Here is an 11508-nt window from a genome sequence, read left to right as displayed (position 1 = left end):
CGAACCCGTGTCCCCTGCATCGGCAGGCGGACTCCCAACCACTGCGCCACCAGGGGAGCCCTTCCTTTTTTTTTTCAAGTCAAGTCACTTCACCCCAGATCTGCACTTTCCAAACCTTCCCTTGAAATTCTGCGCAGTGGCTGTAATAATCACACCCCACCCCCGGGCTGATTTCTGGGTCTTCTCTGCACCAACATCACTTTACAAATCCCCTCGGTTTCGCGGGCCTAAATGAAGGTGTGAGGAGAGGAGGGGAGATCCCAGGGAGCTGTGGTTTACTGAACTCATTTCCAGATTCCCGATGAAGACTAGTTTTTTTAAGATAATTCTCAGTTTTCAGGAAAGTTCTGGTTGTAATGGTACAAGTATGGTTGAGAGGAAAATCCCAGGAGACAGACTGAGCGAGGGGTCTCTGTTCCCTGATTACGGGAAGTGACGTTAAGCTACAGGACTCTAGGAGGCGGATGCTTTATATGGCTAGAAATATTGTTCATTACGGGTTTTACCCAGTGCCGTGAATAATCATGGTTTTCAGGCTCCTCTTTACAAGTGATGTCATCGTGCACCAGCGTGACGTCAGCATGCACCGGGTCTCATGACCTCTCTTGGTTCTGGGCGTTCCACACGACCACGGCTCACCTCCCGTAGAGCCTTTCACAAAATGCCCCAGATTCGTATTTTTCCCATAGGGGCTTGGATTCTCATTTCTTTTAAGTATACTTGCCTCCCTCCCCCAAAATCTATATTCATGTTTTAGAGCAAGGGAACCAATTTATATTGCAAATATATGTTAGCTGGCTGAAAAAATATGTCGGTTACAATTTTTTATTATTAAGAAAAATGTCAGGTATTGAACATGGTTGTCATCTTCAGATCAGAAGGCCGTTTTCCCTTTTCCCCCAAGAATTACTAAGGGCTAACTCTTCTTACATGTATACTATGTGTTGATGCATTTTCTGAGGCCCTTCCCTGGCAGCTCTAATGCGTGATTGGCGTGTGTCTGGAGCGTGCGGGGCTGAAATTGCTGGTTACGTAAGCAGTAGTCTGCGGTGGCGACCGCCTCGGGCTAATGCACTTTGATGCACAAGGCATGTTGTTACAGTTGTGAGTGGGGCAGGAGGTCGAAAGAAATGTTCATATGCGTATATCTGAGCGTCTTTCCTTAGTTCTGTGTTAGTGTCTGGTTAAAGCACATGTGGCACCCAGAAAATGGAAATACTGACATATTTTAAGAGGGAAGCAAGAAAACAATCCCTCCCTGAGGATGCGCCAGGTCATCTGAGGGAGAATATTCAGAGATGGGCAGTGTAAGAAGACAGGCTCCTTGATCCGCCAAAGCCTTACAATGTCAGCACACCTTGTCCTGTGGGGCTGCATCTTCGCTCCATTTCCTGCGTCGAATGCAAATGCCTTCCTGTTTTCTCCTGGTGACCCGCTTCGTGGGTCCTGTTATAACACTCGGTCTAATACCCTGAACTTCAGAACGGCCCTCGCTTCCTGGCACCGCCCTATGTTTTTAAGCCCACCCAATCCATTCTCACCACCACCCTAGGCTCAGTCCCTTCAGGAGAGGGAATCCGTCTGAAAAAGGCAGGGCCAGCCCGGCTCCACCTGCTAGTCAGGTGTGATACCTGGAGGCCCACAGACACGTGATGGCAATGGTGACAAAAAGCAAATCAACTCTTCAAGCTTTCCTGAATAGAGGATGCTACCATCCAACGATGATCTTGGAAACGAAGGAAACCGGGGAAGAATTTGTGTGTCTCCTGCACAGTCCGGGGCACACAGGAAGCCAGTTTCTTCTTTCCCTTCCTCCTCATTAACACAGTAAGTCCCCTACGTACAAATGAGTTGCATCCCGAGAGTGCGTTCGTTAAGTCCAATTTGTTCGTAAGTCCAATGAAGTTAGCCTAGGTACCCAACTAACACAATCGGCCATATAGTACCGTGCTGTAATAGGTTTATAATAATTTTCACACAAGTAATACATAAAAAAAAATTAAAAATAAAGAACACATTTTTTAATCTTACAGTACAGTACCTCGAAAAGTACAGTAGTACCAGCTACGTCACCACTGCTTTTAGGCTTGCTTCTGGACATCCTGGGCTTGAAATAAAGATACTGTACTACTGTGCTTTACACAGCACTGTACTAAAGTACACAAAAGCACAACCACTCGTAGAGGATGCACACATGTGACGATGTACGACACGTGAACTCACTTATGTGACTGGACGTGCGAATACGCGTTCCCATCAAGTCTGCAACTTGAAGGCGTGTGTGTAGGGGACTTACTGGACGCCTCCTGCATTGTCTGAGTTAATGACGTCCTTGCTTCATCTTCTTTCCCCTCCTCACCTCGCTGTGGTTTGGTGTCAGCCTGAACTCCTGCACAGAAACCTGTTCTTTCTAAGCAACCTGGCCTCTGTGGTGATAAACCCAGCTGCTAAGATCAGCTATCTTCTTATTTGACTTCTTGGCAGCAATGAGCGCTGCTGGTGAAACTCTTTCTTGAAACGCTGGCGCCGTGATTTCGAGACTCCATTTACCCTGGGCTTCTTCCTACTCTGCCAGCCACTAGTTCATTGGTTGTTTTGTTGTGATTGTTGCTTGTTTCCTCTGCCACTCCCCAAAATGTTGGTGTCACTCAGGCTTCTGTTCTAAACTTTCTTCTGCACAGTCTTTCGTGGTAATCGTCCACTCTCATGATTCAACTTGGTCTTTAAAACAGTGACACCTAGATCGTTATTTCCAGGGCACCCCTCCTTCTCTCTCTCTCTCACCTGATCTGTCTATAAACTGCGTCCTACATGCTTCTGTTTCCATGCTCTTTAGCATCTCAGCCTCTGCAAGTCCAGAGTGGAATTCAGCATCTTCTCTTCGGGAGAAGAAAGATGAGAGAAATCTGGGAGTCACTCCCAATGTCCCCTTCTACGCTCTCCCCAACCACTTTCTCCCCAGGTCCTACGAGCCTACGTCCTAAATATCAAGGCTCCAAATATTTTGACTTCTGTTGACACTATTATCCCAGCCACTCCCATCGCTCACCTAGATGACACGTCCACAGATGAGCCTCTGTGTCTTCAGTCCTGACCTCCTCCCCTCCGTGCTGGTCTGTACCGGGCAGTTAGGGTGACCTTTGTGGGACTGATTTGATTCTGTCAGCACTCTGCTTTACATCATCCAGGGCCTCCCCGCAGCACTCCGGGAAAAGTTCAAACTCCTTAAAGGACACTGAGCTTTGTGACCTCGCCCTGCTGAGCGCTCCAGCCTCTGGGCCTCCACCCCCATGCTCAGTCTGTGCGCTGCGGCTGTGGAAGGTGACACGCAGCGTCACTAAACGGCCTCGTCCTCAGCAGCCCTGCACCCCTGCTTCCCCTTCGCCTTGCTCACACAGCCCTCAGCCTGATGGGTTCCTACCCGTCCCGTGTGACCTCAACTGTAAACCTCCTGCCCCTGATCTGTAAACCCACCCCCGAAAGCCTCTGGAATGTTCTCTTCCTATGGACTCACACTGAAGGCGACACTCTTTGCTTGTCTGCTTCCCTTTCTAGCCTCCTGTAAAGGGGCCTCGTGCACTTCTGTATTCCTGGTGCTCTGGGTGTACCTGGGAGAAACTGACTGTCCATGGAACTGTCCTTGGAAGTTCACACCATGGCCTTCAGGCGCACAGCTCTGTCAGGTGATCTGGTTCATGTGAGCGAGTCCACCTGGGCTCTGAGATCCCGCACAGAGCAGACTCTAACCATGAACCCTGACGTGCTTCCAAGACATTAAATCCTATGGACTCCTTTTGAGGTATCAGCAAACTCCCTTATCGGAGGACAAATAAATCCTATAGAAAGAAACTTTTAAAAGCCCACTTCATGATTGAACCTCTCTTTCCAAGCAGACACCGTGGTTTAGGTGCTGAGACACAACATGGACTGGGGTTCCAAGCAGAGAAGGATGTCCACACAAAGAGAAGGCTCAGTGGGTGGGACTCAGGGGAGGCCCACAGAGCTGCCAAGGGCGGAATTTGCTCTGGCCTTGTCATCGGAAATGGACGAGCTGCTTTGGCTGGGATCATGGCAAAAAGTTTCTGGAGGACAGATTACACTATCTCATCCCTTTCCAAAACAATTCTATTGTACTTCCAAAAATGAATTATTCATAGTGATAGAAATAGGTGAATTAAAAGCTCACGTTAGAGACCAAGCTGTCAGGAACTGTGCGCGTGGGCCTCGGGGAAAAAGGAGGGTCAGCAAGGGCCCAATGGGGAGTGATGGAGGCCAGCAGCAGAGGCTGCAGGAGGCCAGGAATTATTTCGCAAAACATCTGATCATGGAGTTGCTGAATACTTCACCAGTGTCCTCCTCTTTTTCCAGCTGGAAAAACCAAGAGAGAATTTAATATCTATATTGGAACGGCTGAGAACTGCCAAAATATGAGGCATGACTTTCCCTTCCATTATGGATATAACTCTAACATTGAGCTGTGTTTGAGGCGATGGACTCCTTGAAAGAAAGCACCATATCATTTACGCAGTACAAAGAAGCCCTCAAAACCCTGGGTCTGTGCACCGCAGATAAAGCTTTAAAGATGATGGGCATGGAATAACTTTGGAAAAATTCAGGTGTCAAGTGAACAAGAGGAAATGGTCAGCATTTTAATAACACTGTAAGTCCAAGGTAATAAATGATTCTATTAGAAAATAAAAAAAGAAAGGAAGGAAGTTATTTCATGGAAACCACTTCTGTGTGTCGGCCATGGGTGGACATAATGCTGTTTTCTCAACAGCCTTTTCTAGAATCGGGAAAGACAGGGATAAATGACAGCTTCCTTGTAGACTATCAGCCAAACAATACCTTGGAAATGCAGCAGTATTACATATCATCACACGGTCCTCTAGATACACTACGTATTTAACGTGGTCTGTGTTAATTATCATCAAAGTGCCCGTGATCCTATTAGAATTGATAGTTTTAAAAAGGCAGTGAGGAAGCACTTTGATATAAATTCAGTTTGGGGCTCCATACCTTAAGCAAGTTGAGAACATTGAAAGGGGTTTAGAAAGTAGGAAATCAACCTTTTGAAGGAAGAAAGGGAAGTGAGTCTGTAGATAAATCTGAGACTAGTCTTAGCATGTATTCGTCAAGGAAATGGGAGAGTCAATATGGTAGAGTCCCCTTATTTGGGAGGACTCACATGGGAATTCACGAGGCAGTTATTAATAAATGAATGAGTGTTATAATCCACAATCTAGAGTATGTTTAGAAATATTCAGTAGAACAACAATAAGTAATCAGCACATTCACTAAAAAATGCAGCTGTATTCACTTTTTTCCTACAAGTAAATAGAATGGGACTTGCTTATCACTGCCTCTCACTTAATAGAAACATCCAATAAAGGTCTAAAGAAAGTTAAGGCATAACTTTCTCATAGAACCCAAAGTAAAATATGGAAAACTTGCGATAATAAAGCAAAATGAGTTAATATCTAACAATCTGATCATTTTACACGGTCTTATACTTTATAGAACTAGAGTATAAAATGCTCTGGGTATATATCTAAATTCTCTACCTCTTTGCAACACAGTCGTTTCTGTATGAATAATACATGATGACACCCCACTTTACAATATCACAGGCATAAGAGTTGTCAATTAAAACAATACTAATGTCTTCACTCAAAGCAGGTGCTGCTGCCCCCGGTTGAGGGACTCTTTTTGTTCTTTATTTTTTTCTCCCAGATGTGAAGGCGCGCTTCTGATTCTGTCATCACCAAGTCCAAGCTCAGCAGCTATCATTATGGTTTCTGCTTTATCCTGACACGTCCTGTTCTTGAGGAGCAGGGACAGGAGAGATGGCAGCTCCTCATGTTCAAACCATGTGCAAACCAGCGCCTTGGGGATGCAGCAGTGTTGTGTGTCATGTGGCCACTGAAACACGCTATTTATTTACACCTGGTCCTTAGATAAAGAGGATCACAGCCAGAAAAGTGCCAGTGAGCCTCTTAGAGTTTATAGCTTTAAAATGTGACAGAGTGAACACTTCAAAATTCTCATTAGAGTAGAGCTGTAGCCGGTTATCATGATGCAGGAAGAGCTAACTGATTTCTACCAACCTTGGCTTCAAAGGTATCATTCAATCCATCCAAAGCTATTTACTGAGAGCCGACTATTGGCCTGGCAGTAGGTACATACCCTGGGGAGCAGGTTAAAAACGTCACTATAAGACATTTTCCCTGGCCCCAAAAATAGTCCTGTCAAATTAAAGGCGACAAGGCAAGACGTGGTAGGCAGTGTGTTCCCATCAGGGTGCTTTGGTTTGGAGAAAGCAGAGGTCAGTGATGACTGAGGGTGGCCGGCGGTTCTGGAGAAGAGAAGGGGACAGTCAAGACAGGGAGTGACGTGGCATGTCAGAGAGGGGACTGGAGTGGGGGTCAGTGTGCCTGTGATACAGGACAGCATGAAGACAGCAAGGAGGGGGGCAGATAATAACTATTTACTACATAGGCAGACCTAGGAGATACCGTGGGTTCGGTTCCAGACCACCCCAATATGCCAGTATTGTAATAAAATGAGCCACGTGAAATGTTTGGTTTCCCAGTGCATAGGAAGTTATGTTTATATTATACTGTAGTCTACTAAGTGTGCAGTACCATTATGTCGAAAAAAAACAACGTACACACCTTAATTTAAAAATATTTTATTACTAAACAGTGTTAACCCTTATCTGATCCTTCAGCCTCTTCTGCTGCAGGGTCTGGCCTCCATGCTGGTGGCTGCTGACTGCTCAGGGCAGCGTTGCTGAAGGTCGGGATGGCTGTGGTCGTTTCTTAAAAGAGGACAACGTTGAGGTCTGCCCATGCTTTGAGTCTTCCTTTCACGAGCAATTTCTCTGTCGGATGCAATGTTGTTTGATAGCCTTTCACCCACAGTAGAATTGCTTTCAAAACCGGAGTCAATCCTCTCACACCCTGCCACCACTCTCAACTAAGTTGATACACTATTTTTAACCTTCCGTTGTCATTTCAACAGTCTTCAGAGCATCTTTACCAGGAGTTGTTTCTAGATCATGAAACTACTTTCTTTGCTCATCCATAGGAAGCAACTCCTCATTCTCTCAAGTTTGATCATGAGATGGCCGCAGTGCAGTCCCATCTTCAGGCTCCACTTCCAATACTAGTTCTCTTGCTCTCTCCACCACACGTGCACTTACTTCCTCCACGGAAGTCTTGAACCCTTCAAAGTCATCCATGATGGTTGGATTCAACTTCTTCCAAATTCCTATTGATGTTGATATTTTGACCTCTTCCTGTGAATCGCGACATGTTCTTAATGGCATCTCTAGTGGTGAATATTTTCCAGAAGGTTTTCAATGGACTTTGCCCAGATCCATCAGAGGAACCACTATCTATGGAAGCCACAGCCTTTTACAAAATGAATTTCCTAAATAATAAGACTTGAAAGTTGAAGTTTCTCCTTGATCCATGGGCAGCAGAACGGATGTTATGTTAGCAGGTGTGAAAGCAACATGAATCCCATTGTGCATCTCCATCAGAGCTCTTGGGTGACCAGGTGCATTATAAATGAGTAGTACTATTTTGAAAGGAATATTTATTTTCTGAGCATTAGGTCTCAAGAGTGGGTTTAAAATAGTCAACCATGTGGTCAACAGATGCACTGTCATCTAGGCTTTTTGTTCCATTAATAGAGCACAGGCAGAGTAGGTTAGCATAATTCTTAAGGATCCTGGGATTTTTGAAATGATAAATGAGCACTGGCTTCAGTTCAAAGTCATCAGCTGCATAAACCCCTAACAAGAGAGTCAGCCTGTCCTTTGAACCTTTGAAGCCAGCCATTGACTTCTCCTCTCCAGCTATGAAAGTCTTGGTCACATCTTCTTCCAATAGAAGGCTGTTTTGTTTTACACTGAAATCTGTCGCTTAGTGTAACCACCTTTACGAATTCTCTTAGCAAGATCTGCAAATACTGCAGCTTTTACATCAGCATTTGCTGCTCCACCTTGAACGTTTATGTTACGGTGATGGCTCCTTTCCTTAAACGTCATGAACCAACACCCTCTGCTGGCTTCCAAGTTTTCTTCCACAGCTTCCTCCCCTCTCTCAGCCTTCACAGAACTGAAGAGAGATGAGGCCTTGTTCTGGATCAGGCTTTGGCTTGAGGGAACGTTGTGGCTGGTTTGATCTTCTATCCAGACCACTCAGACTTTCTCCATATCAGCACTAAGGCTGTTTCACATTCTTATCATTCGTGTGTTTGCTGGAGTAGACTGTTAATTTCCTACAAGAACTTCTCCTTTACATTCACAATTTGGCTGTTTTTCACAAAAGGACTAGGTTTCAGCCCATCTCAGCTTTCAACATGCGCTCCTCACTAAGCTTAATCATTTCCAGCTTTTGATTTAAAGTGAGAGATGCTTGACTCTTCCTTTCACTTGAACACTTAGAGGCCATTCTAGGGTTATTAATTAGCTTAATTTCCATAGTGTTGTGTCTCGGGGAATAGGGAGGCCTGAGAAGAGGAAGAGCGACGGGGAATGGCCAGTGGAGAAATCGGAACACACACAACACGTATCAGTTAATTTGGCCACATCTTATATGGACACGGTTTGTGGGTCCCCGAAACAATTATGATAATAACAGCAAAGATCACTGATCCCAGATCACCATAACAAATATAATAATAATGACAAATTATTAGAATTACCAGAATGTGACATAGAGACAGGAAGTGAGCAAATGCTTTTGGAAAAGTGGTGCCAATAGCCTTGATGGACGCAGGGCTGCCACAAAGGTTCAATTTGTAAAAAACACATTAAAATGAAGTGCAGTAAAACTGAGGTATGCCTGTACTCAGCTCTTCACCTTAGGTATCAGTGCACTGTCTACATGAGGTGAGTGTGAGTATTCCAGTTTTACTAAGGTAAAAATTAAGATTCAGAGAATTCCGGCAATTTGGCCAAAGTCCCACAGCAGAATACAGCAAAGCCAGGCTGAGATTTCAGGTAATTTTACCCAGCACTTCCACCCCGAGCGAAATGTGTTTCATTGTACCCCACAGACTTCAGGTGTAAACAAATACTAACTTCTGATAGTTTATGTAGATAGTTCCTGGGTCTTCTGGGGATAAGCTTTGGAGATCTGAACATTTTCAACACTGTGCACTTCATCTCAAGAAGATATTTCAGCAACTGCTGTTTTAGTCTACAGTGAAAGATTTTAAACACAGCAAAGGATCACAGTGTTTGTAATCTTATTAACACACGCTCAAAACTCCAAGCACTTGTGACATGAGTAATACTACCGTTAATGAGAAAGGAGCCAGAATTATGTCTGAAAACAATTGCCTGTCACTTGAACTAACAGCTACCACCAGTCAGAAAGCTACTTTTCCTAGCTGTGGTCCTAAATCCTTGCTGTTCTCTCTTTCTCTTTTATCATGTGAACATTTATTCAACTATTAAGTTATACAGAACTGCCACCAAATTGTTTATCTTCGAAACTGTACTTGCTATACATTTTTCACTCTGTCCTTTTACAATTTTAGCATATTTCCCTTCCATAAATATTTATTTGTAAAGTGTTCTGACACACACACGGACACACACATGCACATAGACACACACATTCACACACGCACATAGACACACACATTCACACACACACACACACAGACCTACATACAGAGACACAGACATACAGACACACACAGACATACATATAGAGACACACACATTCACACACACAGACACACAGACATACACACAGAGACACACACACACAGACACACATACACATACACAGACACACACAGACATACATACACACAGACACATACATACAGAGACACACACAGATACACAGACATACACACAGACTCACACACACAGACATATACAAAGACACACACATACATACAGGGACACACAGACACACACACACAGACATACTGAGACATACATAGACACACACACACTTTCTCTACAGTTGGCCAGATCCCATTATCATATCAAGGAAAAAATACCTTCTGCCTTTCCTCTTGCAGTGGACTTGGAACAGAGCTATTTCTTTCTTTTTTTTTAAATTGGTTTTATTTTATTTTTATTTATTTATTTATTTGCCTTTATTTTTTTTTTGAATTTTATTTTAACATCTTTATTGGAGTATAATTGCTTTACAAAGGTATGTTAGTTTCTGCTTGACAACAAAATGAATCAGTTATATATATACATATATCCCCATATTTCTTCCCTCTTGCATCTCCCTCCCTCCCACCCTCCCTATCCCACCCCTCCAGGCGGTCACAGAGCACCGAGCTGATCTCCCTGTGCGATGCGGCTGCTTCCCACTAGCTATCTACCTTACGTTTGTTAGTGTATATATGTCTATGCCTCTCTCTCGCTTTGAACTTTCTTTTAAGTTCAAAATAAAAACACCTGGCTACTTCCTACAGCCATGAACACTCCTTACGTTTCTCTCTGCGTAGAATTATGACTCCAAGGGCCTTTACAGCATTCAGTTCCCTTCATAAAAGTTGTTTTCTTGAGGGTCAGTGAGCGGGGAGGGTTTATCACAGGGAGAGCCCAAGTTTAAACACAAACCGAGGCCAGAATAACAGACTGGAGGGGACACACTGGGTAAGAGAGATCAGAAAGCAGTGCTATTTGTATGACGTCAAGTCAAGAAATCAGAAGATGCTGGCAAAATTATAGTGTGATTTTATTCCTTAGAATTTAAGATGCTTTTCCATTGTTTAAAATCAGTTTCAGCCAGAAAATGTCTGTCTTCTGTTACAGGAGCAAAACAAGGTTAATTGTGTATTTACTGGAATTTGTAAACATTTAGATGGAAATTGCTTCCTTCCAGTGAAAATTTCACCGATAACCTGTTTCTTTCGCATAGTACACATGTGAGAGGTCATTCATTCACTGTGGAATAAAGTGAGTAGGTAACAACACATGAGAGCCTGATACTTGAAATTCAAAGACCTACAGTCTGAAAAATGTTAACGTCAGTTTCCTGACTTATCATTGCTATCGATCTGAAGGAACTGAATGATGATTATAACAAATAGGCGATTTCAGATCTTACAAATGCGACATCTTAAGAAAAGCAAAGATGATAATAATGACTGACACTTACACAGTACTTACTATGTGCCAGAAACTGTTGATAAAAGTATTACATGTAGGAGCTCCTTTCATTTTCGCAAGAAACCCCTGAAGTAAATAGCAACATTTCTCCTTTTCTTTTTTTACAGATATGAAAAAAATGAGGCCCAGAAACTTTAAATCCTTGACTGAAGTGAGCAAGGGGCCAGAATTTAAATGCAGGCTGGCTATTTTCTGGCTAGTTTCAGATCCCACACACCCAGCCATTCAGCTATGGGACCTGCATGATGACTGCTAGATATTTTACATTCACCAAAGCACATGGTTCATGTGTCACTGTACATGTTGTATGTAGACATTCTTGTATTACATCACTTCAGGAGACTTCT

The 11508-nt window shown here is 43.7% G+C and overlaps 1 pseudogene; it reads right to left on the bottom strand.

Moving 5' to 3' along the window:
* Positions 1-6707: 6707 nt before the first annotated feature.
* LOC103075766 (tigger transposable element-derived protein 1 pseudogene) lies at positions 6708-8462 on the bottom strand (annotated as a pseudogene).
* Between the last annotated feature and the right edge of the window lie 3046 nt (positions 8463-11508).

The sequence above is a fragment of the Lipotes vexillifer genome, unplaced genomic scaffold (assembly GCF_000442215.2).
Source record: "Lipotes vexillifer unplaced genomic scaffold, Lipotes_vexillifer_v1.1 scaffold549, whole genome shotgun sequence".
Classification (NCBI taxonomy): Eukaryota; Metazoa; Chordata; class Mammalia; order Artiodactyla; family Lipotidae; genus Lipotes; species Lipotes vexillifer.
This window is presented reverse-complemented; position numbering and strand designations above follow the sequence as displayed.